Source organism: Cephus cinctus, unplaced genomic scaffold, assembly GCF_000341935.2.
Source record: "Cephus cinctus unplaced genomic scaffold, Ccin1 Ccin1_scaffold1780, whole genome shotgun sequence".
NCBI lineage: Eukaryota > Metazoa > Arthropoda > Insecta > Hymenoptera > Cephidae > Cephus > Cephus cinctus.
In genome coordinates, this window is record NW_014333995.1 from 1 (window position 1) to 18,344 (window position 18,344).

General features: G+C 41.2%; 4 long non-coding RNA genes across 5 annotated transcripts; 1 reads left to right on the forward strand and 3 right to left on the reverse strand.

The window, feature by feature from the left end:
• Positions 1-216: 216 nt before the first annotated feature.
• LOC107273665 lies at positions 217-6,946 on the reverse strand. Of its 2 annotated transcripts, XR_003061611.1 has the most exons (8): positions 6,788-6,946; positions 6,502-6,583; positions 4,590-5,140; positions 3,996-4,191; positions 3,696-3,912; positions 3,525-3,602; positions 870-999; positions 217-627 (listed from the first exon to the last, which is right to left on the reverse strand). It is a non-coding gene; the product is annotated as an uncharacterized LOC107273665 (long non-coding RNA). The 2 variants fall into 2 exon arrangements; XR_001539305.2 differs by having other exon boundaries at positions 217-999.
• Positions 6,947-7,466: 520 nt separating this feature from the next.
• Positions 7,467-8,286, reverse strand: LOC112495250. The gene is made up of 3 exons (XR_003061613.1): positions 8,154-8,286; positions 7,808-8,068; positions 7,467-7,740 (listed from the first exon to the last, which is right to left on the reverse strand). It is a non-coding gene; the product is annotated as an uncharacterized LOC112495250 (long non-coding RNA).
• A 1,756-nt stretch (positions 8,287-10,042) lies between these two features.
• Positions 10,043-14,478, reverse strand: LOC112495249. Its single transcript, XR_003061612.1, has 6 exons — positions 14,365-14,478; positions 13,828-13,978; positions 13,253-13,743; positions 12,904-13,116; positions 10,693-11,634; positions 10,043-10,583 (listed from the first exon to the last, which is right to left on the reverse strand). It is a non-coding gene; the product is annotated as an uncharacterized LOC112495249 (long non-coding RNA).
• A 1,384-nt stretch (positions 14,479-15,862) lies between these two features.
• Positions 15,863-18,006, forward strand: LOC112495245. Its single transcript, XR_003061604.1, has 3 exons — positions 15,863-16,189; positions 16,376-16,627; positions 16,721-18,006. It is a non-coding gene; the product is annotated as an uncharacterized LOC112495245 (long non-coding RNA).
• The last annotated feature ends 338 nt before the right edge of the window (positions 18,007-18,344 follow it).

Sequence of the window (18,344 nt, forward strand, 5' to 3'; positions counted from 1 at the left end):
CCCATTTCCGTGAGGTCCTACCTCTCCACGAGGGAGCAACGACCCCTCCATGTCCCCATAGGGGACCGTGTTTTTTATGTTTTTATTATTTTAATGTTCCAAATACCTAATTTATTAATATTTAAATTTGAACATATTATATTTTCGATATTCTACAATTTCAATTCAATTTTTATCTACTCTGTATATTCTACGAGATTTTGATATAGCCTGTATTTTCGTAGGCGCTTGACATTGCCATCTGGCGGAATTTTCCAGAATTAACTAAAATACTCGTCAGGAAAATTCACCTGCCGAATTGTCTTTCCGCGTACTCTAAAGGAATTTTTGGAAACTGTCGTAGAGGCTGATAAGCGCCAGTTGGTAGAATAGAATAGCGGACGAGTAGACGAGCAGATAAGTAGACGAGTGGAGGAAATACTAACGCTGTAGACTGTTATTTACAACATTTATCTATTTTCCTTTTAATTGTTACAGTAGGTACACTCATTAGGAATCAAACGATAACATTACCGACATGGAAATTTATTGAGTATTTGCAATTCACATGGTTTTACCAGTTGGTTGTTCTGGGCTACCCTTCGGCGTAGTTCTCCAAAATCCCCATAGATGGCTATACTATGCCAACTTGTAAGAAGACATTAAATAAGGTATTAACATAAATATAATTTTTCTCATTAAACTGACATTACTATTCAGTATAAATTTAATAATTTATATTGCACGCTTCTAGTGGTGTAAGTTGACCTCATTTATTGCGTCCAAAAATGAGGTCCAACATTTCTAGCCAACCAGATCTCTCCCTATTAGTTTCCTTATTACTGTTACTTCATACTGAGTTAAATGAAAGTATTTTTTGAATGACTTACCTATAGAAGAACTTGCAGATGTTTCCAAATGAAAAATCGTGTCCTACTGGTGGATTCAATTGAAATTCTGTCTATTCTCACTCTGTCACTCATCTGATCCTCCAACCTCCATCAGAATGCGTATAACCGTCTGTAATAATTTACAACCAGAATTTTACCATCGTAATATCAAGTTAAAAAGAATTCTTTCTCATAAATGTAAGTCGATACCTTTTAAAAGCTATTAAAAATCAGAATGACTAAAATTTGTACGGTACGCTAGACACGTTGAGCGACCATGCTCGAATTCTCAGGTTGTAAAACTGTTTTATGATCCCATCAACTTCTGCCCCCTTAATAAATCCTTATTGAAAAAGATACTTACCAACTAAACGGAAGGATCTTCGGCCATTTAAATAAAAAAAATACCTGTACAAAATAGTGTGTACAAAATACCTTTTGGTTTACGAGCGTGAAAATATACAAGAGAAAAAAGAAATATTTATATCCCAACGAACGAGAGTGATTGAATAAAAAGAAAAATAACGTAATAGGTGAATAAAAAAAAAAAAATTCTAAAGATTATCCAACTGTAATTCAATGTGTGACGTTCGTGAAGGAAGAAAAAATTAAATAGTAACGTATTATCTACTGCATACGTGTATGCATAGTATGCTCGATTAAAACTAACTTCCCAACTTCTCTCGTTAACCGAGAGACTCCTGAAAGCAAAAAGCAGATAAAAATCTACCGTCAAACCTGGCGCGACATTCTCACAGCAATAAACATATTAAATTCCAGCCGGACTGAAAGCTATTGACCAAAAATATGACGAGTTCCGAACGTCGAGTGGGACATTAGCTGTTCGACGTGTCTAACATTCGTATCGAGTAGCGAATCTCAAGAGAGAAAGAGAGAGAGTCCGAAGTCCCGCTGTGCATTTGTGAGCATTTCTATTGAGCCGCTACTGTGCACTAAAGACACTTCAGAGCCATTGTGAACGCAGCATTACTCCTAAAGCGTCAATCCTAACCTAACGAAATTTCTTCCGAATCGCGTACGTGTCTGCTTACGAGTACCAGACTGATGAGAACAATGAGAAGATAAGAAAAATATAAATAAACAATAATTATAATTATATCAGTAAAGCGACAGTGTGCCTCCCGGTGGAAACGCGCCACAATGTGAAATTATTAACACGGCTTTACTTCGTGACAGCAAGGAAGGTCCCTCTTTTAGGTTAATTGTACCCATAGAAAAATAGCCAGGGAGTTCCATGCGACATAAAGGTATTTGCATCTGCGTACACGGCATAAATTTTCAGTATCGTCGCCCGACGCCTCTTGGAAACTGGACAATGGACGCTAACGAGGTTAAAGTTTTCGAGGGACGCGTGCCAAAATATTTGAGGGTGAAGGAAAAATCTGGAAAATTGATAGTCCTTGACTTTGTTGAGTTTTACATAAATTTCCTTTTTTTTCTTCTTTTTTTCGAACGGCAAAATTTATTCATTAAATATCTTCTGTACTTAGGACAGTGCACGTAAATGGGACTTCTTTCTGGGCCAGTCTTCAGGGAACGTCCACGACAAAAGGATTGTTCATGGAAAAATAATACACGCTACGTGCATTATAGGTACGGTTACTCGTGCTCAGTTTCGCATTAAAGACAGTTCGAGGGTCGTCGTACAATGGGGATAGTATTACATTGTGCAACAAGTATATTTAAAAAACACCCCTAAGAATACTCGAAGAGCTTCAAATAGGCCCGTATATATGGTTAGTGCGTGTAGCGTCGCGACGCGTCCTCAAAATATCGGTTAGATGGATACGAAATCAAAGGCCAGAGAAATATATGAAAAGAAAAATACCTTTTCTGCGCCGTAAGTATTTCTTACTCGTGTGCAACACATCCGGTGAATCGATTGTCAAACGAAAGACGAGAAGTAAATTGAGTGATGGGATTTATGTATAAATATCTTTTTTTTAAATCCGGGTGGACATTTCGCATATAAGATGACGTGTGTAGGATTTTGAATATTTTACGCATGACTGATTATATTGAGAAAAAAAAAGATACGTGGGATTTTACTGTAAACGGGAATACCTGTCGAATACGGCTAATTTCCGGTTACCCGAAAAGCCCCCAGAAAAATGATACGACTATGTGGGCTGAAAAATCCTGGTAAATACCACAAATTCACAATGGATTTTATGAGTCCTCGACTCTTTTGAAATATAAAAGTGTAACGACCAGCAGCCAGGTCGAGGATCAATAGATCACTCCTCGAGATGGGGATCTAAAGTCTAGTGTATTTTTTGCGAGTAAAGTCCCTAGGAATTGGAGGACGATAAAATCGAATTTGTCCAAACAGTAGGAGGGACGAAGAAAAAGTTTTATGGGGTGGCCTATGGGGTAAGTACACAACATAAGGTACGGACAAGCGAAACCTAAGGATTATGGGAAAAACGTCAAGTACTAACGAGAACCCCCTACGTTGGCAAGAGGGTTATTGACGATTTTACATGCATGCTACCTTCACGAGATCAATAGGTATGACGAATTAACGATTTGAGATAAAAGATCATATAATCAGATACGTTATTGATCCCAAAATCGATTAATATATGCGATCAAAAAATGGTATTATTCAAAACCATACAAGAAATTCAATACCACGTCGACGTTGCAGAAACACTTCGCCATGTTGGATTTACTTGGAAACAGTAAAATCAGCAACTTGACTTCTTACATCTATGGAAAGAAAAAAATACATTTTTCAAAATCGCCCTGTTTCTTTTAACCCTACGGACTCTACCAGGCACTCCAAAATCATTTCAGGCTTACCAATCTCAAGAGTACTCGAAAGTACCGCAGCTTTTAGGGACGTAGCAAAAGTTATTGTATCCAGCGGCCAATTCGGAGGGTGTTTGGGGTTCCTTGAAAGTACTCGAGCACTGACGCTTAGGGTGCCTTGGGAAAATTCATCGTTAAATGGTAAAACGTCACTCTGGCATTAGGAATCGACGTCGCGATGCTTCTAGTAGCCAGAAGAATTTTCATCCTGAAAGCAAAGATAGTTGGACCATAAGTGCCCCATATGCATACATACAGAGCGGTGGCGTAACGTACTAACATAGTACTAACCTTCGTGTCGAGGAATAAAATAAAGAAGAGGTTCAAGGCGATGGCTTACGAACCGTGAGTGTACTTGATTGAATGCGAATTAGCCCGGGGCGCGCTGGTCGTTCCTAAAGGTTCGTCAACCTGGGTGCACCAGGACATCAGTAAGTGTAGGTCAGTTAGACCAGAGGAACTGGTTCGATGAGATGTGGTTGGAAATCTAAGAACAAGAAAAAAATATTTTAACCTGTTACAATGTATACTCTGTACAATGAATTAATGGTTGATACGTTAATGACAGTGGTATGTGTTTCGCGAATAAAAATAAAAGAATCAATAACATAAGACGATTAAGGATTCACTGTTTAAAGATCTATAAGACATATCGTGCATGATCGTGCCCTCGTTCAAATGATTTTCAGCTACAAATTTATAAGTCATTATAATAAATCAAGGCAGGTATGTCCATACCAATTAAGACTGAAGAGAACAATAATTCAAGTAGTATTTATTTCGCACGAGCTATATAAACGGACGCTCGATAATAAAATGTTTCCAGAAAGCAATGAGATATAATCACGTCAAACAAATATCCAGCATCCTGATAAAATTACATACCTTTAACATTCGCTAATAAATTCTACATCAGCACAATTATTTATCCCTACACGCCTGTAATAATGACAGTATTGTCGCGTGACTCATGTGAGCTGCAGCTGCAGAGTTTTTCGCGCGTTAAATTATTTCGATTTTTCGCTAACTCTCCTGTACTCAAGGCAGATGCATTATAAGGTTGAATCTCCTTCGTGTCATTGGCTGCATTTCCAGTTACCTTCCACCTTCCACCTTTTATCTTTTCCTTCACCTTGGCTGTACCAACGCAGCAGCAATTAAGATCCATCCACACGCCTTCCCAATCACCAAGTCGTTTTACTTTTTGTCCTCATATTCCTTTATCAGCTATCTTCAGGCAGTATCTCTTCTTCGATTATCCACACAGCGTATAAGATACGTCCGTGGTCCATTGACGGCATCTGGGACATCAAGAGAAAAGGAAGAAAAGACTCCCCCACCGTCCTCTTGACTCTCCTGGGTTTTATCTGGGCTTAAGTCGGGATTAACAATGAGGGATGAAGCGGCATCTGGACTAGGCCCTGGGATCATTGCCACTGAAATGATAAGAAAAATATAGTGAGCGATAAACCTCAAGACCATTAAACCAGCCAATCAAGTGGCTCCCGATTAATCCAAAGAACAAGAAATACACATGTACGTGTTACCTGAAAACCTCAAACAAGTCTATTAATACCAATACCAAATGTCATTTAAAACCTAACTCTTTCTCATGCAATTTCCAAAAGTAAATCAGAAGAGACGCAATCCTCTCGAAAAATCCTTTATGTTTGTTGCCTTTAGAATCCGGCAGTAGCAGCTACAAATCCATTGTCCATAAAACATATGTTCCCAGCAGACAGAGAGACGACTACGATTTGAGTACCCATGGCCCGGCCGGACGAGCAGACCCGCTGTACAGATAGTCAGACAGTCAGACAAGCGAAGCAGCAAGCAAGAGAGAAGAATATGGCACCTGGACCAGCACGCGCCTACTTCTGCAGGAGGGAGCAGAAAAACCGCCCGTGAATACCGATGGGAAGCATTGTGGTTACGTTAGAGAATGGTGAACCCATAATGCGTACGTAACGCACAACATTGTAGCCGGGATAACGACATTAGCGGGGACAATGAACAGCTTGAGAAAAACAGCATTAGAAACCCTTCGGATACCTAGGAAAATCCAGTTAGGATTTTTCACCCATAGCCACACGCCTACGTTTATCGCAAGGGTAAAAGAAGAGGGTACGCTCATAAGCGCCCTGTGAATATAACGTTGTCACATAAAATTGTTCAGCGCTTTAACGTTAACTCATATAAGGATATATTGGATGTTCAAGGATGAAATTTGTAGAAAAAAAAAAGGGCAAAGTTAGTTGACAACTACAAATTTCATTCTTGACAACCCAATATATGAATATAAGTAGCAGTTATGAACTTGCTTGAAAATCTTATGGTTTCCCATATAACCGCCTATCCTAAAGTACCGAATGACTTCATTTACAAACATGAACGACGTGGCTGCGTTATTTGTAAGTGGCTATTAATTTCGAACAGGTGTCTGAGCACTTTCGTCGTAAATTAAAGGTTCGCTTGGGAACTTGTAATGGTCGACGCGTAACGCATATACGCATATAGGTGAAGTCAGGGCTATGTACTAATGCGTAGTTAGGTGATTGCGCTAAAAAATCGTAAATCACTGTGCTAGCCTCTTTACGAGTTTCTGGACGTCTTTACTAATATTCTTATCTAATTATGAGATTAAGATTGAAATAAGCGCGCGCTTTTGAAATATCGCACGTAGCTTAAAATTATACGAGCTCGTCGTCGTTAATTTTACAATAAAGTCAACCCGTTTGGGTGCTCTTCGACGTGGCCGCTAAAAGACCGGCATTTGCGTACAAACGACTCAACGTACCAATTTATTGATAATTCAAACCCATCCGAGGAAGGCCGTGAATATAGTAACTGGTCACTTCGTGGAATACGATTGGCGGTATCTGCAAAGAAGAAGATTTGAGTAAATAAATAAATAATAATAGTACTGCTGAATGCATGAGAAAAAGAAGAGAGGATGATCATTAGCAGACAATAATCCTTTCAGAAAATCTTTCATATATAACACTGGTTGACTTGACTAAAGTGAAACTAAAGATGAAATGTATTGACAGGGTATTGATAAGGTGTACAGATATAAAACATACGTATATAATCGCTGAACTTGATTCCAGTGAAAAGAGCCAGCGCTGATCATTGAAATTTTTCTCCACGGTCTCAGGTCACTTTCCATCTTTGCCAATCTCAGACGCCTCTGTTTTCCGCAAAGATCTACCGACGAATACGCGTGTGGATAATCGCTCTTCTTCGGCCTACGGACAAAGAGAGAGAGAGAGAGATAAGAGGTGGAAAGGAGTGACCAACTTTACAGCCACGAAGACTTCAACGAAATTGTAGGTTACGTTACAATAAATAGTTGAACCTCGAGACTGATTGTAAAGCAACCAGATCAACGTAGCCTTTCCGTATTAAAATTCCTCGTATTATCTATATTCATTCTTCTTATTACTCATTAACGTGCCTTCACGAGCATTGTGCATGATTCCTTCATACAATGTATCTTGGCTAATGATACAAGAAGATACCACGGGCAACTGATAATAGCAGATGGGCGGTTATACCATGTGGTTTCCGATATTCCCTGTCCGCACTGTCTGCCGTTTTATTCATCCTTTTCGCAGGGACAGCAGACGAGGGGACCAGGAGAAGCAGGACCTGTCGGCCTCGAGACTAAAGTAGCAAGGAAAAAGCAATCTTATAATAATTACATTCTCGATCTTTTTATCTACAGTACTGACGCTAACCATGTATTACACTACCTGTGCAAACGTACGAGTGATCCACATGTGACAATTCAGAGTCTATGTACCTAGAAATGTTATATAGGCCATCTCCTTCAATCCCAAGAGACGCACGAAGCGGGACGTAAGAAATGGAGGACGATGCTTTTGGAGATGCCGCCCCAGTCAGCGCAGGAGATAGCACAATGGCACTTGTCGCAGAAAAGCCAGCGTCAGGCCCAGATTCCGCACCGTGCAGAACAGGCCCCGTCACTTTGTCACGTTCCTGACTGCTCCTCGAGGGGATGCCCAGCCACTACCTGAAAGAGAGCAAGAGAGAGAGTGAGATAAGACTATCCGGGATGAAGTCGACAGGAGACAACTTACTCGATGCACCGAAGCGGACCTCGTAAATAAAACATTTTGTAGCCGGTTTCGCGGTGCGGTCAGGACGATCAGGGGCCCACCTACCAGAAAAGGGCTACCTGGCCTCGAGGATGAGGTCTTCATTCAACCTGGTTGTTTGGCAGCCTAACGCGGTTACGTATACTTGTTACTATGCCTTGGTTCAAGGGTGACACTATGGCTGGTGGTACTCTTCTTAGGGTGCCATTGACTCCGAGACGGTCGACTCCTGGACAATGCTGACTGTCAAAAGAAATATCTTTAGTACAGATGTTAATCGCCTGGGAATCGCGGGTGGCTCGATATTTCTTTTTTGACTCGTACGTACCTTGGAAACCTGCTGATTGAATATGAAATCGAGTATGTTTTCAAGATGATACAATACCGTCCCGTACGTTGCATATGTGGCTCACTATACCCATATTAGTGATCCATCACCATTCCTATAAAAGGTCCTTTACCTTTTGTCAAATAGGCTCGATCCCACATTAATCTGCCCAAGCGCCGATCAGATAAGACAAGTGCTTCTCGTCCTTTACTTTTTTATTCCAGGATATCGAGGATATAATAATAAAGTCTTCGCAGGGTCTCCGTTCTGGCACCTAGAGGACATTTCAAAGTATACATTCTTTTTTCCAAGGGTGCGTGAATACCGGGAGTCGCATTGAGTGACAGCAAAGATAGGTGTGGGGTGAAACGGTGAAAGGAATGCTAAGAAGAAAATATCTGTTCGATCTTGCGTTACTATTTTCTTTTTCCTCTCCTTCCTTCACTCGTTCCTTATACTTTCTTCGTTTCGTAAAGTCAGCCAACGTCACACTGCGTGTCACTCTGTAGAGCTATATTATGCATCTGTATGTATGTATATATATATATTCAATAAAAATGGACTTTCCCAACTTTCAGTCCACCACCCGGTAATGTCATTTTCACTCAGAGCTTGTCCCGAGCCCCGGTGATGTTTACAGTCAAGAATGCGAATAACTTAATAAAAGAAATAATCAGGAGAAGCGGCATTTTCAGTGCACTTACCCAAGGCGGCTGATTAAACAAGAAACGATCGACGAGCAAAACCAGAAATTCCATCAGGGAATCAAGCGAATACGAATTAATCGGGATAATTAAGTTTTGAGCGCAGCTTTGAGATGAATTCAACGGTCATACACAACGATGTTATCGCTCTATAGGTAACTTGTTTGCAGCTGCAACATTTTTCCTAGACGTTGCAACCCGTACATAACCCAAGTACATGGGACAGTAGGCAGCAGTCTTATACACTGTATACTTACGCGCGTTGCTGTCTGCTTGAAATTTTTCTTTTCACACAGAATTCACCTGGCCAGGTAATTGCTGTAAGTGTACGTTAACGAATTATGCCAAGATCTGTGTGATTACTTAGAATCGATCAAAGGTTTCCGATAAATAACGTTGATTCATCGATCACCGATACGCAAGAATCTCTCATAACGAACTACAAAAAGTTGAACTAGTAGAAGGCAGATGGCGTTGCAATAGAACACATTTTAAATTACCCAGTCAAATGACAGTTTTGAAATTCTTATCGACAATGAACCTGCCACCGTAGAAAATGGCAGCTCCGTTAGCCTTTAGTATCCTTGAGGATTTAAATCTTGCGAACTGCCGGAATGGGCGGACAAATTATCGTCTCGAATCACAACAAAGTGTGCCCATTTTTTTTTTTCGGGTATCCTTCCTCTTACGCTCCTTTATGTGGCAAGGGATGGAGCATATGATTTATTAAAATCTCAACGTCTACCCTCTTCGTCTAAGGGGTGCCTACTGCTGGACCCCCACGTTGACGAAATGGTTCTCCCTCATGAAATTCTTTGGTGGTCGACACTAGAAAACTCTATGGTATTACATAGGTAGTGGATATATATCAATGAATGATCAGGGGAATTTTGAGTTACAGAGAAATTGAAAAAATAAATAAAAATATGCTTTTACCTGTACTAAGAAAAAAACGTTCGTGGATAATAAATTATTTTGAAAGACGGTAACAACCTTCAGCTTGCTCTACTATTTATATAAAATAATTTTTTCTATTAGCCATTTTTTAATGTTTGATCAAACAGGTAATAGGTGTATGGAGCCACCTGCTTGTGGTTGCAGCTGCTTTTTCAAAATTCAAAATAAAATCCTTGCCACAAAAATAAAGCTTCATTGACTCTCATTGAGTCTTGCTAACGTCAGTCACTTCACAGTAATAACAGTTTTTCCGATTATCAATAAATATTATTCTGATCAAACAACCATGTGCTTTGGACATTTTTTTATGTATTTTTTTCAAACTTCAAGGAGCGGTACCAAGCAGGTTAACAGGTTCTTGGATGCAGCATTGACAGAATACAAGGTGCACCAACCAGTGCAAATAAAAGAACTATCCTTACTTAGCAACGTGCAACAATCCTATTCCACATTAAAGAACCAGATAAAAAAACTAATTGTACAAAATTATAAAAAAAGAAACCTGGCAAAATAAATTCAACCCCCCGGTTAGTATCCAAAGGGTGAAACAGGCAGATGTGCCCCACGAACGCATCGAAGAATCGCTCCTGGATATGCACACGTCGAAAGATGACACCAACGATATATATTATTTATTTTCTAAGGGGTTGCGATTTGACCCTGCCACCCCTTTTAAAGACGTTCCCGTACCCCCTGTAGTTACCGATCAGATAGTAGGTACCGACATACCAGGAACTGTCCACTGCACGCACCCCGAGGACAAGAGTTCCTATAGGCACATGAATAAAATATATCACACACAAATGATAAAACCGTAAGGCTCAATGGCTGCATGCACGAGAGTCAATAAAAAAGAAAACTGCATATCGTTATCTCACCGTAAACAAAAATATTCAAAGTAACCACGTTCAAAAGAGCCGCCAGCGATCGATCGCAAATGCAATTCGAGAAGGCGTCGCTGAACGATCGGGCGTGTCGTTGCACAGAAAAAGGAACATCTCGCCTATGTAGCAGCTAAATATCAAGGTCATTCAAAAAGATTGATTGCATCCAGTTGAGAGAGCGCATGCGTGATAGAGCTCCATGAAGGGCATGGGCGAGAGGTGGCGTCACGATGCCCTTTTTTTTTTCATACATATATAAACGTAAGTATAGACGTCGAACGACAAGTTACCCGAAGCGTCGACTGTATAAAAATCTGCAAGAGGATAATGACATAGAGCCTCCATATAAAACGTAAGATTTTCTGTAAGACAGAGTGGGGGATCCACGGCACGCGACCGTCCTCTCTAACCGGCTACAAGCATCAAGGCGAGTCTCCACGCACGGAGACTACACGGTGTCCATATATACGTGTGTGCGATAAGGAGCTGAACGATGGGTGCATCCGAGAAGAGAGAAGGAAGATGGGGGAAGACTCGTCTTGAGCAGGAGAAAAAAGAAAGTAAAAGGAATCGGTAAAGAGAATACACGTTGACCTTGGAAGTCCTAACCCACTTCTAATGCGCAACGACATCCCGACACGTCCACGTGCGCCTTATACGTGGAATTTTCATAGATTCCAGCATGCACCTCGATCTTGGCGGGAATTCCTGCACCGTTTGAATCGTCCTGATGTAAACGATTAGAAAATTCCGTATGCGAGTCAAGGACGCGTTTCGTCGCATGTCAAAGCTTCCTGTACGTAGTATGGATCTCTGCTGAATGGGTTGTATGAGAATTTGTCTTCCTTCGGAAAGGTCCCATTTTCAAGAATTCAGAAGAACGTTACCAACGCAACGTGAAGAATCGTAATTCGATTTGTTAGCTGGTCAGCATTCCTGAAACGTAAAACAGAGGATCGTTATTATCGTCGGAAAGGTGGAGAGTTCTGAAAATTCATGTAAAATTTTATTTACGGGTAAAAAAAATAGTTATGGCTATTCCTACGGAACAGAGGAGTGTGAATAATCTGTAAATAAGTGTCAAATGGTCAACGCATGGTACACCTACCCAAATGCGACACACGTGGGACGTACGGTCCTGCGTACGCGAGAGATTAATGACTGTTAGTCACAGAAATTTCATCGCGGCTCACGGAAGCTGCGGGAGTAATGACTTTTTCTTAATACATTAAGTCGACGATCAGACGTAGAGCAATAATTTTAACGCCTCGAGGAATAGCGTATGACAAATCGTACGGGTGTCCACGGAAACCTGATGCCATAGTAATGACTAAAACGAAATCCATGGACCAAAGGAAAGAAAAGAATTTCGAAGTTTCTATACCTGCCGTGAGTGCGAGAGAGACGGGCTTATGCGTCTTTGGGTGGGTAAGAGAAAGACGGATATACCAAAAAGTCAAATCCTTAATATAGATACCTTCTCGCTTGATCTTCCCAAAAATTTCGAGTAGCCGTAACTTCTAAACCGTTAGAGATATCAAAAATTACCAATTATAGTTTTTGCTCATATTTTTATCAAGGAACTCGAAAATGTTCACGATATTCCCGCAATGCAATTTTTCACGTACTTCTGAATACCTAGTGACCGCATATACTATAACTGTCAAGTTAACGCGTGTGCATTTAATATAATTTTATGTAATTATATTAAAAAAATATAAACGCATAGATAAGAGATGCGTAGACCATCCGAACCCATGGTATCAGTAGCTGATGGCGTAGTGCGTGCGCGCGCCTTACTCGTGCCAGTAATGAGCCCGCATGGCGGGACTCTCGACGTGTTTCAAATGCACAATACAGAAACGTAGGTACGTAGTGGAAAAGAGAAGCGCACGTCAAGCGGACAACACAAATAGACTACCACACGGGGCCTAACACCTGCCTTTGGTGTCACCGTGAACGGCACGAGGCGTTCGCGAGGCACGAGGTGAAAGAGAGAAAAGGAAAAAATAAAAAAAAAAATAAATGGCTGATCATAAAACGGGCCTTGCAAGAAGACACTTTTAACGTAGGGTTAAAAATCTTATGGCCAAAGCTTACGACGCTTGGAGCGATTAGGATACCCATACGTATGCCTAGGGATACCCCTCAACGGCTCACTGGTTAAAATTATGACTCGCGGTTTGCCAAGATGTCAAAACGTACAGATACGAATCCGGTCGAGCAGATGGAAAAGGTGCGCGCATCCTTTGGCACCCAAGTACGTATCCGCTGTGGCGAAGTATCCTTGCGGCTGTTTTCTAGGTTAGGATTCTTCGAGTCCATCCTTTATGGGTACCGTTTCCATCCCTTGGTCGCTTCCATGATGTTTTATCCTTCATCTACGATCTCGTGTTACGAAAACCCTTGCGAATGGATCTGGAAGCGGTTAAGATATGATAACAGTGACTTAACGTATGGGACAGATGGTTTATAAACAATTAACTAGACGGTGGATCGTTGGTAAGGTATAAAATAAATATTAGGAAAGAAAGAAAAATTAAGTAATAAATACCTCAGAGCCGAACGAGCAAATAATGGAGCAATGGCGTAAGCATATACAATGGCCTCATGGCGTTTTGCGGTTTTTTCATTTTGGCACGCGCACGCCCTGCCCCGTGTAAGAGGATACCGCACAAAGCGCTTTATTGTATGAAATTCAATACCCGCTAAATGCCATAGGGACACGTGGGGGATGGCCGTGCGTGTCTCACAGGGACGGGGTACGTGTGTAGCTCGTTCATACGCCAGTTCCAGGATCGCGTCCTTCCACCAAATACTAGGTAGACCGATTATCCCTGGAACGGTCTGATGAAAGTAACGCATTCTTCAATCTAGAACAGTGTTGAAGAGCGATATTGTAGAAATAAAAATAAACTCTGAGTTAGTCTGGTAGGTGGACTGTACACAGTGATGGAAATAAGGTCGCTTGATGGTGGCGCAATGTAAAATCAATTATTCAAATCGTTTCCAGGAGCAGTCAGTACTGCTGACGCCACAGGTAGCCTGGAAATAAAAAAAATAATTAATTTCAGTTACAACGTTTATCCAAGAAATTATATATTTAATTCAAAAATATATATACTTTACCTATGAAGTACTTTAATGCATAAGACAGGTGCATCAAACCATAAGTGCATAGGTGTCATTGCATCTGCTGACATTATTCAGTAAATATAACTGTTTATCGATAATAGCAGATACTTTGGCACTGTATTGATTTGATAGACTCCCGTGTCTCCTGTAAAAAAAAATATTAATTGATACCAACCCAATAAGTGTAACAAATCATATCATGACATTAGGCCTTATATTCATCACATCTGTTTACATCATGGTGGTATATCTATATGGGACAAGGGATGATATGGACCATGTATAGAAATTCAACGTCTGATCAATTACCCTGATAGGGATGATGATGCTGCGAGAACGAGCATGGCGAATCTATATAACGTGGCATATTGTCGGTATAGAGGATAGTCGCGTTTATGGTGTTAACTTTGGGGTATTGAGGGAGGGTGTAGGTACAGTGTAGACGCTGCATGGGGTTGATGCGATGGCATTTGCCATGAGCCTGGTGCATTTACGATTGTAAATGGTCAACTGATGACGCGATATACGTACACCAGACGGAGTTAGTCACGACGGGAGTCGTCATTAGTCATTTGTAAAGTCATTAATTGACGATTGTGAATTTGCGAATTTTCCTCCAATCGATATATATATATATAAATTCACGTATATTAAATGCATATATGTATATTACTCCATGTTCCTGAAAAAGAAAAAAAAATAGGAAGATTAATCGTTATCAGCTTGCATTGTCACATTAACAGCTAAGAGAAGCGAGCTTTCGAACGGGCCAAGAGACAATATGGAAAGTCCACCGTGAGATAATCAGCCCGTATGTTATAATCGTTATGTATTTGTTTCAGCCATTATCTTTTTGCGTCGTGCTTCACCTGCTCGCATAAATAAAATACACGCATGAAGATTGGCCTCTTCTAGTTGGACGTACATATATATTTTTCTTTTTTTTTTTCTAGAAAGTCACTAGCTGCTGCGTTTAAGCGATAACGGTACGTTATACGTAAGCTAGCAATTGTATAATTAATAGCATCCCACATTGTGCAATATCGAGAATGCATATTTATAGGTTAAACACGGTGCACCGAAGTGTCAGAGACCGTTGGCGAGGATATTCGTAAGAGAAGCGAAAGAAAAAATTAAAAGCACGTACTATGTATTTAAAGAACTAATATTATTTGGAACTGGTACCTGGACGTAGAAGGACGACGCTCCGAAACTTCTACGAAGACTGTGAATCCGCATATTTGCCTATGAAAAGATCGAAGACACCTGAGGCGCCACACACCGTGTTGGTAACTCAAAACTACCTAGAGAGGCATCGCGCGACAGACATGTCCCTGCACAAAAGATCCTGAAACCCCTTTTGAAGCGACCAGTATCACCTTTCTATTGATGCACCGTGCATTTTTGAGTACACCCTGTAGAAGAGATGCCAAGATCGAAGGGATTGACGACGATAAATAAGAGCACCGAACCGACGTAAGGACAGTCCATGAGATTTTTCGTGTAACAAGAATTACCTAAAACTTTTCTTTTTTTTAAACCTACCCAAAGACACTGGCAGATACAGGCTGATACGTAAATAATAGACAGTATGGCGATCACAGGAGGTAACTCAGCGACGCGTAAACGCAAACGCAACAGTACTTTATACGCAGTATTGCTGGGATGAATCAGAAATTTACATGCGTAATTGCACCGATTATGCTTTCGTGCAACTGGTGTTGAATTGACCCACGTAGAGGGTGAAGGCAGATCGCCGCGTACGTGGATACGCATGATAAAGGTAGAGGGGATGACATAACCTAACCTGGATTAGGGTAGTAAATGTTGCCGGTGTCGAAGGCATTTATGCGAAGGTATGTACTGGACTAAGGGCTGGATCGTAATGGGGTGTAGGCCGTTTAGAGTGAGAATAAATTAACCCGCGGTTGGTCACAGTCGCGACAGATGTCTCTGAGGAGCAGCATGGCGTCGGAAAAGCGCAGTTTTTATGAAATCTGATAAATACAGATGACGTTCGTGTCGGCGTCGTTACGTAAAGGAGTTGAATTACGTTGAACACGGGCGATACGTGGAGTCTGACAGACGTATTTTATAATAAAGAGAAGTAACCTGGTGGGTGCCAAATAGTATTATAAATGCCGACAGTACCGTGATGCATTGGAATGGCTAAAAGAGAAATGGGTGTGGGAGTTTAATTAAACGTTAGATCCGTATAATTATACAATCGTTATTTCGACAAATTGTACCCGGGAACCGTGGACTATCGCGTACCTAGATCTACCCTATCTCACGAAGGACAATTACGAATTTCGTGTAAGAGCGAGATGAATTAAGAGAAGGGAAATAGAGCATGGTATGAGAATCCACGTACATAACCTATGATTCATGTCTTAACGCGTCTTCTTTACCAACGATTATATACAGCTAAATGAATATGTACACGAAACTTGGACTAATTCGATTTTCTCTCGTTACGTCGTGTCTATAGCACAGTCCCTGCTACACCGTCCGGGTTCTACATTACGTTTTTCATTAACAGCCGACAAGGGAGCTCGAGAGGAAGACAAGGAGCCATGCTGAAAAACGTCTTGAGCACTGGAAGTATGGCTACTCGAACTATCACGCCATAGAAACCTGAGACAAAAGGGAAGTGGAACTGTAAAGGAGCATTCGTCCAGTGTGTGCCCTTAAAAGAACTCTTAATGAACAAGGGTGAAGTACTCTACCACCAGGTAGACTATAAACTCCCTATGTCTTTACCAAGCAACACGTGGACAGTACCAAGCACTTAGTAAGCGCGATCGTTCGGTTACGGTGGTTAAGTAAATTAGCGTTCGCGGTGAATAAATTCTTCACGCTACTTGGAGCTCGTCCCATGTTATAGGTACGTACGTATACACTGCATCCCCTACCTTCTCCAGCACAGGACACGTAGTCACCTCTCGTCTACAGGGGGTAGATTCACCGGCATATGGCATCCAGAATAAATTTCATCACCAGAAGTTCTAGAATGAAAAAAAAAAGAATACGAGAAAACCATACACAATCCACACGAGTTCCAGTTTCATCCAAAAGGATCCTGAATAGCCAAGGCAGATGCTTCAAGTATTTTTGGTATGTCTACGCCCGTGCACGGCAGCCTCGCTCGTCGTCGGCGCTTATAATAAGAGTAATAAACGAATTAAAGAGGGTGCCCGCCACGCCACTTTACGGCCCCGAGACTCTTCACTTTGGTTAGGGTGGTCCTTTAACTGGTTCAATTAGACTATCCATCCCTGCCAGGGTTAAACTCCTGGTTATACACGTTCTCTGCACACCAGAATATATTACATACGATCACGCAGTTCTTACACGTCTTCATCTACGTACGATACATATATACATAATCTACGGATGTCTCATTGTATGAAATACATAAATTTATAAAATATATATCTTAATTACATAGCACTACGTATATACGAATTCTACTTGGCAACGACAAGAGCTTGCCACTAGATAAACATCTTCCCGAGGTCGGCACTTCGCTCTCATCTCTCCCTTCCTGATGTGGCTTAACTTCCTACGTGGCCGTTAGTTCCAACCCGGACAGGGTATTCCTACACCCAGAGTATGTACATACACGCGAGGAGAGTGCCGCAGTGCGTACGTAACGCGTAACTACTGTCCCCGGAGCTTTGTGGCTTTGGAGCTTTGTGCATTCTCCGAAACAATAGGTCTACGAAGAGGTTAGGAAGGGTGTGTTTGTGACACCCGTTAGATAAACAGAGCTGGATATCGCACTGGGGATATCATCCCTTATGAAATCCGCGTTCCTCGATGATCCTACTAGCCCGAATCGACCTGTAACAATAGAATACTGTTAATTACCAAAATTATGTAAAAATAATAATAAAAATACCAATTATATAAATATAATAATAATTTAACGCCAGAAGCATGCGTCAAAAGATATTTAACATTTACAAAACACCCTCAGGACAACCTTAACTCCTACAAAATCTTCCCACACCAATCAAAGAGCACCCTTCGTAACATACGTTTCCTAACCCCCACGCCGCACCCACGGGACTACTCTTCCATCCCCCCGGAGAGTTATCTACCCTTAGCTGGTACAACGAACGCTCCTAGAATCTCCCCTTAATACCGTTCATACGTAGGCACAGCTATTCGCGCGAACAATATTTTTCTTACAGCAATTATCGATGTACGATCGATTCTATACAATTTGTATAATCATAATTATAATGTAAATTAAATAAAAATTTTTTTTCATGACCGTCGCATATTCCATTCTATACACCTAATCTAATGCATACACATACGAGCCCAATCGTTAGCAACGTAACGATTTGCTTGGCGAGACACTTAAGGCGCATTCACACGAGCCACTCAAGCCTCGAGTAATGCGAGCAGGATGTTTATGGGGTCCTCTTAGACTGGTAGCGTATTGCTCGTCTCTGCAGGGGGTCTATACGCGCACCCGTACCCCCATGCTGTCAGTGGAG